The sequence below is a fragment of the Felis catus genome, chromosome E2, assembly GCF_018350175.1.
Source record: "Felis catus isolate Fca126 chromosome E2, F.catus_Fca126_mat1.0, whole genome shotgun sequence".
Taxonomy (NCBI): Eukaryota; Metazoa; Chordata; class Mammalia; order Carnivora; family Felidae; genus Felis; species Felis catus.
Window position 1 is genome coordinate 197,206 of NC_058382.1, and position 12,009 is coordinate 209,214.

At 47.5% G+C, this 12,009-nt stretch overlaps 1 long non-coding RNA gene across 1 annotated transcript; it reads right to left on the bottom strand.

Annotated features, from left to right (window-relative positions):
- Positions 1-9: 9 nt before the first annotated feature.
- LOC102899750 lies at positions 10-10,187 on the bottom strand. Its single transcript, XR_441959.4, has 3 exons — positions 9,824-10,187; positions 4,609-4,795; positions 10-552 (listed from the first exon to the last, which is right to left on the bottom strand). It is a non-coding gene; the product is annotated as an uncharacterized LOC102899750 (long non-coding RNA).
- Between the last annotated feature and the right edge of the window lie 1,822 nt (positions 10,188-12,009).

Below are 12,009 nucleotides of genomic sequence, written 5' to 3' on the forward strand. Positions count from 1 at the left end.
TTAAATGAATAAATAAATAAATAAATAAATAAATAAATAAATAAATAAATAAATAAAAGGACATAGCCTGATGAGAGGGGCGAGTTAGGTGGGACGGTGCTTTGGCACAGAGCCTGGCTCTACCTCTGGAGGCCTGTGCCCTGGATTGACCTCTCCGTGTTTTGTAAAGGGGTTAACGTCGGGTTTGCAAGCCCCTAGGCTAAATTTTTCTGGAGTCTGAATTGTTTTCTGACACTTTGCTAAGCCATCTGTTTTCCCTGCTAAACTGGACCGCGCAAAATGTACTTTCCCAGACTTGCCTGTCTTTGGGTCGTCTAGGTGTGGCTGGCACATCAGGATATTGATGCCTTGGTCCTGTCTCCTGGGGACCAACCTGGGTTTCTGCCACACGTGAAAACAAAAGGAAGGGCAGTCTCAGTACACGCCCACGACTGCTGGAGAACGAGAGCTTTGCTCTTTGTTGCTTTAGTGTGAGGGTTTGTTTTAGGTTTTGTTGTCAGGGTCCTTCATCTTCGTACATGAAATGGTACAATGACGTTACCCATCGTAGAGCTGTTATAAGGAAATACGGAATTAATCTGAAGAGTTCGTTCATTCTTGCCGCCTTCCTTCCTCCCTTCCTCCCTTCCTCCGTCCTTATATATGCATCTATGTCAACAACAACTGTCCTTAGAATTAACACTATTTGTAAATCGTCGTAATGCAAGAGAGCGCGGTCATATAGATTTAAATAGGACGCATCTAGCAATATTAATGAGTCACATTATACTACAAGTGAGGTCACACAGTTCATATCTGGTTACTCCCACGAATAGAAAGGCAGCAGCCGATGTAAAGGTGCAGCTAAACCAAAGACCGATTCTTAACCACCAAAACCTGTTTATGTGCTTTCATTTCATACTTGTGTCTAAGTATTTAGGTGAGGATTGATGTAAATTCACATGAGATAAAGAAATGTGCTCTCCAGATAATCACAATGCAAGAGACCACAACAATTTTGGAATATTTGTGTGTAAATGTTGCTTCCTTTGAAAGAATTTAAGAAAATGTAAGTATTAAATTCGTGATTTTATCCAAAGATTAGAGGCATTAACATTTCAAGCACTCTTTGAATGTTTGGAGACATTTAATTTCTTATTTAAAAAGTATCCCTATGGGGGCACCTGGCCGACTCAGTCACTAGAGCTTGCAACTTTGGATCTCAGGGTTGTGAATTGGAGCCCCATGTTGGGTGTAGAGGTTACTGACAAATAAAATCTTGAAAAAATAAAATAAAATAATATAAAATCATCCCTATAATGTGGAATTAGTTAGACTACAGGGATCTTGATGCCTAATATTGAGAGAAATGCTCATTGTTTGATAAATTCATAATTTAATGAATTGGAAATGAATCGCAGCAACAAATCTTCCTCTGTACACAAAACAGCTCCAATACATATACCTGGCTCCCATTTTACCCTGAACAAGATGGCACGGGAGATGGGGGTTTATGGGGGGTGTTGTCTGTGGCAGGTGCTTGGACCCTAACCACTTGGTTGGACATCTGTGAGCTCCTGTTCCCCTATCAGTAAAAGCAAAACAGATAGTAGTAAACACTCACCTTGGGCTGAGTTGTGTAGAGCACTGATTCTTTCCTTGGCTGGTTTGAACCTACTGATGAGCTCATTGAAGGCACTCTTTGTTTCTATTACAGTGTTTTTTATTTCTAGCCCTAACTTTTGATCTTTTCTTAAGAGTTTCCATCTCTTTGCTCACAGTATCCGTCTATTCCTGTATTTTGTCAGTTTTTTCATCTAGAGCCTTTAACATCTTAATCATTGCTATTTTACGCCCGTCTGATAATTCCAACATCTGTTCACATCTGAGTGTCATTCTGATGACTGCTTTGTGTGTTTTCGGGCTGCCTTTTTTCTTGCCTTTTGACATGCCTTGTCATTTGTTGTTGAACACCAGACACATGTTTGTTAAGAGGAACTAAGGCGACAGGAGGTTTGTATGAGGATTTATGGTAATATGGATAGGAGGAGGGCTGTGTTTAATGTTTGCTGTAGCAGGGGGTGCTGGAGGCTTCAAATTCCCCTAATGCCCTAGTTGTTGTCTCTTCTCTAGACTTTGTGCTCTGGTAAGTATTCTTCTTTGGAGAGAGTCTGTGTCTTGCATCTGTTTTAGTTATAGTGCACTGTTGTTACACTGGAACTCCACTGATGTGGTGTATGGGTGACAGGGGAGAGGAGCATACTAAATCTTCCAATGAATACTCGGTCTTTAGTGGGACTGGGCCCCAGGAGTATATCTCCACTCCTATAGTTTTCTTCTCTTCTTTCTGTCTTCTTTTCTTTTCTTTCTTTCTTTCTTTCTTTCTTTCTTTCTTTCTTTCTTTCTTTCTTTCTTTCTTTCTCTTTCTTTCTTTCTTTCTTTCTCTCTCTCTCTCTCTCTCTCTCTCTCTTTCTTTCTTTCTTTCTTCTTTTGTTTTCTTTTCTTTCTTTCTCTTGACCTCAACTGTCTTCCCTGGCTACAGCATATTCAATATATTTCCTTGTAGCCCTGGCCCCTGTTGACTATGACCTCTCTCACTTAGGTGAGAGAAGAAGACTAGTGGGACCTGGAATGGAAGCACTGTCCTTACCCCAAATGGAAATTGCTCTCGCAGTCTTTACTCCTGTAGTATATGTTTTTGTAGGGAAATGGTTCTGGGTATATTTCACAAGGGTTATCTTTCAGGTCATAGGACACCTCCTCTTTCTCTGCTCCATGCTAACTGATATGATTTGATGTGGGGTTCTGGAGCACATAGTCAAGAAAGAATTCTTCAGACATTATCAGTGCAAAAAAGGTGGTTTTCTTAAAGCACAGGGACCGGACCTTTGGGCAGATAGAGCTGTCCCAGGATTGTGTGAAGTGATTCGCTTATACTTTTAAATTGAGGGGGTAGAGATAGCGGAAGTTTACAAAGTTGTTTTCATAGGTTAAGGAAGATTTATAGGATCCTGGAAGCCTAGCTTATGTCAAGCTAAGATTGTTGTTGCTGGTTTTTTGTTTCCTTTTTGTCTTGCAAGGTATTAATGCTAAGACAATTGGGAGTTCTGGACGAATGTCATACTCTTTCTGTCTCGAGTATTTGTCAATGGGCTGTAAGCTGTAAGGAAATTTAACTTAATCTACATTTCTTTTGCCTTTTTTTCTCCATATCACTAACAACTGAAGATCAGAGAAATACAAGTTCACTGAGTGCATATTGGACACACCCAGGATGTAATCCATGGGGTCACTGCCAAGGGGACAGGGATTAGGTTCACTGCAGACCTGGACAGTTCGGACTTGGGGTCTCTGAGCAGGTGTGAATACAAAGAGACATGGTAGGTAGGTCTCCTGTTCAGTTACCTGTTGGGGGATTTGGTACAGACATGGCCTCTGGTGACAGGGGAGCACCATGTTGGGTGGCAGGTCTTGGCGCTAGTTATGCCTGGACCACAATCCCTTGGAATGCACAAGTGGCTGTCATCCAATAACATGTTAATAAGACATTTTAAACACGCTTGACCAAGTTAGGACACAGTAAGGGGAGACTGGTGTTGGAGGACTTGAGAGAAAGAGATGAGGGGATAAAGGCAAAGGGTAAGATATGAGGCCCAGAAGGTGGGCACAGCAAGGGGCTGGAATCAGGAGAGAAAAGGAGAGTGGGAAGACATTCTGGAGTGTCCAGTGTATAAAAAGACACAAACCCAATGGAGTAATCTGACCCCATCAAGACAGCAAACCAAGATACAAAGTGAACCAAAGTGGCTAAGTAATGGGATATGAATAAGTTCCTTAATGTATATGCAAGCTCCCTGTCTCCATCCCCTAAAACACTTAATAATTGCTTCCTGTACTAACTCCACTGGGAGTCAGTGTTTTGAGAGCTATCTCCCTGGTTCCTTACTTGTTAGTTAACAAGTAAATAAAAGTTCTTCAAGATTTCCTTGGGTTGTGTTGAATTTAATGCACCCCAAGCAGTGTACCCTTACACTTTGACAAGCACACTTGTATACAATCAAACTGTCCAGGGGGGTCTTTTGTGAAATACAGGCAAGCCTCTAACCATGGGGTGCAGTCTTACAGGCCTCACCATCCACAACTAGGGAGATGCAAGACTTATTCCCTCCCAACTACGTGAAGAGAAACATTGACCCTGATTCAAATTGGCAGCATCAAATGAGATGTTAGTCATTCTTCTGTATCTGGTTTCCAAACCCACATGCTTCAAACTTGCATAAAATAGATGCACATGTCTAGCTGGATGCAAAATGCAACATGGAAGAAGAGTCAAAGCTTAGGCCCAAGATAGGTCAGGCTGACCTGCATTTGCTCAGGTTCCTCTGATTATAACCCATGGGAACTTGGGCCCCGATGCCCCCTGTCTATGATGTACATTTTCCTCACATCTAAAGTAGTGGACTAAGAATGCACTAAGTGGATTAAGAACCAGTTCACGGTTGTCGGAGTATCAACATACAGCTTCTGGCCCAGGCAGCCTCGCATTAATGTTGGAGACCTCTGTGACTTGTGGAAAACATCACACCTTGTCTTGGGCCACATCCCTAACAGTGTTACAGCCCTCCATACCTGGGAGCCAGAAGGTAGCCACCAGCATCCTCACTGCATGCTAGTTCCCATGGTTCCATTCTTGAGTGCTGCGGGGACCAGAACCTCACTTGCTCGTGCCCTCTCTTCCATCTCTGAGGGCAGCTGACTGCTGGAGTTGGTGGTGATGAGGAATCTGGTACTGCTGACGATATCTCAGGTGTCCAGCCTGGGCATGTAAGGATAGGGAGAGGGATTAGCCCAAGTGCCCACACCAAATCACACCCTTTCTTTGGTGTGAACAATCTGGTGCCAAACAAAGGCTCGGGTTTCACTAAAGGCTCTCCCACAATGGCTGTACTCATAGGGCCTTTCTCCAGTATGAACCTTCTGGTACTTCATAAGGTTAGACCTGTGGCCAAAGGATTTCCCGTACTGGTTACACTCATAGGGTCTTTCACCAGTGTGAACTTTCTGGTGCTGATTTAGAGTATAACTTTGGTGGAAAGTTTTTCCATATGCCATGCACTTGTAAAGTCTTTCCCCAGAGTGAATTTTCTGACCCTTTTTCAGTTTACATGTGTGCCTGAAGGCCTTCCTACTCTCCTTACGTAGGATGTTTCTCTGAATTTTTTGGGGTGAATTTTTGGTGATCAACAAGAGTTGATTTCTCTTTGCAGACATATGTATTTGTTGGACATCTACATAGTCTCTCTTCAGGGTGAGTCAGGTGGCTAAGGAGGGTGGAGCTCCTTGCAAAGGCTGTCCCCAGTTGCTGCACTTGAAGGGCTTCCCTGCTGTGAACTTTGGGAACTGCTCAATAATGGGGCTGGGTGGGAAGGCCTCCCTGAGCTTGGTGTTCCCACACGGCTTCCTATTGTTGTGGGTGGATGGGTGTTAGGTCATGGCTCTCCAGGCTCTTAGGTCATGGCTGCACAGCTTCTCTGCAGTATGTGCTCATCACAGGGGAGAAGTTTCTCTCCATATTAAAGTCAACTGTTTCAGTTGAAGGTTTACGTGGAACCAGAATTATTTCCTGTATGCCCCACATATGTGCAGTTTCTGTCCAGAATCTGTTCCCATGTTTCTCCATGGACAAAGTCTTTGAAGACTATAACCCTGTGTTATAGGGGTGGACCTTGTGAGTAGAAGGACAAGCACTGGAAGTCCAGCCCTGCGATGTGATTTTTCTGGAAGCATCAGATTCCAACAGTGCCTCCTTATCTTCCTTTTCACATGAAATACCTGAAAATAGGGAAATGCCCCTTTTTTTAAAATTTTCTAAAAGTTTTATTTATTTATTGGGGCACCTAGGTGGCTCAGTCAGTTAAGTGTCCGACTTTAGCTCAGGTCATGATCTCACGGTTCGTGGGTTTGAGCCCCGCATCAGGCTCTGTGCCGACAGTTTGGAGCCTGGAGCCTGCTTTGGATTCTGTCTTTCTGTCTCTTTCCCTTTCTCTCTCTCTGCCCTTCCCCCCTCAAGCTCTATCTCTCTGTCTCTCAAAAATAAATACACGTAAAAAAGAAAAAAAAGTTTATTTATTTATTTTGAGAGAGTGAGCAAGCAAGCAGGGGAGGGACACAGAGAGAGGGAGAGAGACAGAATCCCAAGCAGGCTCGGCACTGACAATGTGGAGCTCAAACTTAGAAACCATAAGATTGTGACCTGGGATGAAATCAATAGTTGGATGCTTAACCCACTGAGCCACCCAAGTGCCCTGGGAAATGCCCTTTTCTATATGTCATAGTAGATGCATGGGGATGGACCCATCATTAAGTGGTGTCTAAAGCTCTTTTTCTTTCTTTTCTTCTCTCTCTCTCTCTTTCTTTCTTTTTGAAAGTATTTTGAGAGAGAGAGAACAGGGGAGGGACAGAGAGAGAGAAATCCAAGCAGGCTCTGCACTGACAGTGCAGAGCCCGATGCAGGGCTCGAACTCATGAACTGTGAGATCATGACCTGAGCCAAAATGAATGCTTAACCAACTGAGCTACCCAGGCACCCCAGTAAGTGGGGCTTATAATTCTTAAGCTAACAATTGATTCCCTGGGTTCATAAGAAACTAAGGGGGCCAAGATCAGGGGAGAAAGGGCCAATCCTTTTGGTATAGGGTCTGGCCAGACCAATGCAAAGTATCTCATCAGGGTCACAGACTCAATGTGGCTGGCAGGATCTGCTGCTCACTGTCTGCAAACTCAGTGCAATAGGGATGTTTGCAGAGGTCAATGCTATGCAGAAAGAGCCCACACATGATGTAACATTCAGCCATCTCTTAGCATTAGGCTTCCCAGGATTACTTACCAATACATAAACATCTCCTAATAGCTAAATAGAAGCTAACACAGGAGGACCCATAGGGAGAGTAGTTACAAGATGAAACTTGAGGTCAGGGAGATAGGGACTAGACATCAGGAAGAGAAGGCACGAGGGCAGAATGTTCAGAAAGGTGTAAAGTTGGACTGAGGTTGGGACATTAACTTTGGCACAGGGTAGTGATGTGGTATAAGACCACGGCCAGGAACAATCCAACATAGACTAGGCCTCATCCCATATCCGAATTGTACTCATCAAGTCCCAGCATCTTCCAGGACTTTCTGGCAATGGCCAGAATTGCATCTTCTCAGCTACATACCCAGGACTCCCTACCATGCTCTGGCAAAAATGCCCCCGTGGGATGCAGTGGCCACAAGTCCTATGGAGGACAAGGCAGGTAAGGGGCCTGCCCTGTGTGTGACCTTTCTGTGGAAGTCAAGGAGCTTGCTTCGTCTTTATCATTAGTAAGGAGGAAGGAAGAAGAGATGTTACAAAATGAAACTTTGAGGGCTACCTGGGTGGCTCAGTCAGTTAAGTGTCTGACTCTTGATTTTGGCTTAGGTCATGATCTCATGGTTTGTGGGATTGAGCCCCACGTTAGGCTCCGCCCTGACAACACAGAGCCTGCTTGGGATTCTCTCTCCCTCTCTTTCTGCCCCTTCCCTGCTCACGCTCTCTCCCAAAATAAACAAACGTAAAAAAGAAAAAGAAACAGGGTGCCTGGGTGGCTCAGTCGGTTAAGTGTCGACTTCAGCTCAGGTCATGATCTCATGGTTTGTGAGTTCAAGCCCTGCATCGGGCTCTCTTGCTATCAGCACGGAGCCTGCTTTGGATTTTCTATCCCATTCTCTTTCTCTGCCCCTCCCCTGCTTTCTCTCTCTCTCTCTCTCTCTCTCTCTCAAAAATAAACAAACACGGGGCGCCTGGGTGGCTCAGTCGGTTGAGTGGCCGACTTTGGCTCAGGTCATGATTTCACTCACAGTTTGTGTGTTTGGTCCCACATCAGGCTCTGTGCTGACAGCTCAGAGCCAGGAACCTCCTTTGGATTCTGTGTCTCCCTCTCTCTCTGCCCCTCCCCCCCCCCTCTCAATAAATGAACATTAAAATAAAATTAAAAAAAAAAACAAAAAAAAACATAAAAAAAGAAAAAATGAAATTTTCAGGAGGGTTTTTCAGGAATAACTCAGTAGCCCTTGTAAACAATGACAGGACCCTTAGAGACTGGCACTGGCAGTTTTAAGGAAGTATCTGCTAGAGAAAGACCGCAAATCCATGGCACACAGAGAGACCTTGTCATGGAGCCAAACCCAAAGGGCTTATTGGAAAGATGGAGAGAACTTTGACTCTTCTCCCCAGGCCACCACAAGCCTGGGTCAGCAAAGGTGGAGTGGCTCAGGGAGAGCACAAGCAAGTGCCCACAGCCCAACCTGGGTGCCAACAATTCTGAAAAACAACACATAAAGAAAGGCAGGAGCTTTACTTGGTAAGGCCATGGGTGTGACGTCACCCAATATCATGTCCCAGTACAGGATTCTCTGGGCCTGTGAAGAGCCTCCACTCCTCCCAAGAGAGGTACATGGCCACACCCTTGAAGGTCACCAGGCCTCGCAGTGAGGAAGAGAGATGATCCTGCAGGGCAATGAGTGGACATCTTCAAGCCCTGGGCCTAAAACCCAGGGCATCTTGCCCTCTCCCTGGCAACCTCTCCCCTATAACACCTCCCAGACATACTAACTACCTTCAGCTTACCCTCTTCCCCAGGCCTCCATTTCTGAGGGGACACTAGTCTGCCAACATCAGTGCCTTCTCCTTCTCCCAACACCCACTGGCCACTGCTTTGGAGCCATTGCATCATGAAGCAGGAGGGCAGATAGACATCACCCAATCTGTTCATGTTCTATTTCCAGATGGTTCCCTGGGCATTCACCACAATGTGACTTATGACCACAATAAGCCCCAGGTTCAACCTCCCCCCTAGAACCCCAGCACCAAGCTCTCCTCCCCAATGTTCTGCCTCCCCTAGACAGACTCATCAGTTGTGACCGCTCCTTTCTTACACCTTTAGGTCCTCTTCTATCCAAGGGCTATGCCCTTGGATCCGCCCTCTCTCTCAAGGCTCCCCAGGCCATTCGGCTCATGGCAGCTAGTGACCCTGGAAATAACAGCCAGGATCCAATTTCAACCTCATCTTGCAACAAAATCTCCAGTGGCACCCAGACCTAGGGGCTGCCCTTGGCCCTTTGTTCAAAGCCTTCCCGCCTGTCACTGTCCTCTGCTCCATCTCTCAGCTACAAACACCTGGATTCCCAAACACTTCTGGCCCTCTTATACCTCTGCCTTTGTCTTAATCCTTTACCAGGTGTGTCCTTCCTGCTCCACCACAAGACAGTCCTTCAAGACCCACTCTAGCTGCACTGTCACTGTGGATAACACATCCTGGCCCCTGCACTTGCAGTAGATTGAACCATCATTCTATACTAGCATACCTACAAGGCCCGCAGTCTCACTCTGGAGCCTCAGCAGTGTGCAGAACTTCCCTGGGCCCTTCCCCATCACATGCTCCCACAATTTGTCCACCTCAGGACTGGCACCTCCTAAGTGTGACCTAAGGCTGCCACTCTGGCCTAGGGCATCATTACATGCCTGGACTGTTGATGAAGGCTCCTCCCTGGCCTCCCTGCTTTTGCCCTGGCCCCTTAGTCTGTTCACACACTAGCCAAAGAAACCAGTTAACAGCAGAGTAAGAATAAAGGGCCAGCAATTAGTCTCCCTAAAGAAGGCCTAAATTGTCCTATGAGGGGCTCTTTTCTCACAAGATTTAAGAAGGATTTGGGGTTCCCGATGGCTTGGCTCACGCTTACAAACAAGTCTCCGCACATCTCTGTCCCCACGCGTGAAAAACCCTTTCAGGCCCCAGCCCACCCCCCTTTTGGCCAGCATACTGACCAGTAATCTGGAGCACGAAGGCACAAAATGAAAGTGACTCCCATCATCCCAGACAAGGAAATGAAAGCGGCAGGAATCCCAAAGCACACTCATCCGCTAACGCTGGGGCTCCAGGAACTTGGGGGTAGGACTGCCCGGCTTCGGCAAGGTGGACCCTTCACTCGCCAAAGACATCGGTAGCGGCGCTGGTCCCATGCCAACCCGTGGGGGGCCGGGGAGGAAGAGGGCGCGCGCGCACCCGTTGGGAGTGGCCCGCTGGAACAGCACCTCCTCCGCCCTCAGTCCCCCGGCACGACTGGAGGACCCTGGGCTGCGGGCAGGCCCTCGGAACCTCGGTCTCGCGCATTATGGTGGAAACACGCTCAAGGCCCTTACTGGGAAGGTCTTGAGGGCTCTTGCGGCGGTCCCGGCGGACGCCCCACAAGGCCGCCCATTCTATTTCCGTCAACGCCGAGGCCCGAGGAGGCGGGGACGATCGCTCGCAGGCATCGCCCGTAGGCGCAAAGGCGCAAAAAGGAGCCCCACACCTTCCCCACTTGGCGCACCCCAGACCCTGGACGGTGGCGCCCTAGACTTTCCTAAACGCGTCCTCAAACCAGGGAATCGAGGCCTTTTTTCGCACAGGCGCACAACCAGCCAAAGAAAAACCTCAGGGCGACGTCGGATGTCCCGCCCTTGCCCAGAGCGGTACACTCGGGTACGCCCCGCACGGCGCCAGCGCCTTCTGGGGAGTGTAGTTCACATCGCAAATCCTACTTCCGCGGGGACCGCAGTCCCCCCCCCCCCCCCATGTCGTGTCACCATGACAACGACCAAGCGGCAACGCGTCTGAGGCTCGTCAGCAGTGCTGTCAGAGGACCTGACGCAGAGACCACATTGGGTCCGTTGCGCCGGGTCTCCGTCTGGGTCCCCGTCCGAGGCAGAGCTGGTGGACTCTGCACGGGTAGGTGAAAGTTTCTTAAGCTTTCGCCTGGCCAGACTCAAGCCCCAGTGTCCGAGTCGCGAAACTGAGGATGTCCGGCCTGGGGTCATTTTTATCCCCCCAGGTTGGGACAGTAGAGTGTGCGCATGGAATGAAGCATGGAAGCTGTTCCAAGCAGAGATACCTGCATGTGCAAAGGCTTGGAGGCGACCCAGAGAGGAGGGCATTGGGGAAACTTCAAGACCTTTACTTCTACCAGAAAGCTCCAAGGGGAGAAGGGCTCATACTAGGCCTTTATCCTGAGGGACCTAGGAACTGAGAAGATGTGTGAATAGAAGAGGGACCTGATCTAAATTGGCAAGTATAACTTTAGCTTCCATGTGGAGAAGTGATAGGGTGCCAGATGAAGGTGGAGGTGGTTGGGGACACAGGAAGAAGGCAACTGCAACCAAGGAGGCCAGCGATGGTAGTCCAGGCGGCAGCCTGGACTAGGGTGGTGGTCGCAAAAGATGTGGGAGAAGTAGTCAGATTTTGAATCTCTTCTGCAGGCAGAGTCAGCTGTATTTGCTGATGGATCAAAGAGTGGTGAGAAAGAGATGGGAGGTCCAGAAGGACTCCAGGCTTTTAGACTGAGCAGTTGAAAGAATGGAACTGCCCTCCATAGAAATGGGAAGGGGGAAAGAGGAGCAGATTCCAGAGGAAAAGCAGGAGTTGGGATTGTGTCTGAGTTCCCTGGAAGATATCTGAGTGGAGAGGTGATGAGGGCAAGACTCAGAGATCTGGTTTTCTTGAGAAAGGTCTGGCTGGAAGTGTTCAAGGATGATGGGTTGGTGGCTGTTCCTTTGCCTATTCCAGGCTCAGAGGAGCATGTGTTGGTTCATGGCTCTTTCCACCTTCAAAGCCAGTAGTGGCAACTTGAATCTTTCTCACATTGCAGCACTCTTGACTCTCTCAATCTCTACTGCCTCTCTATTCCACTTTTAAAGACCTTTGTTATTATATTGTCCGTCCACCCCTCCCTCACCTCAGATAATACAGAATAATCTCCATATCTCAAGGTCAGAGCATAAGTAGGGGAGGGGCAGGGAGAAAGGGAAAGAGAGAGAATTTCAAGCAGGCATCACACTGTCAGCACAGAGCAGAGCTGGATGCCAGGCTGAATCCCAGGAACAGTGAGAACATGACCTGAACCGAGATCAAGAGTTGGACATTAAACCAACTGAGCCACCCAGGTGTCCCAAAGGTCAGCTGATTATTAATCTTA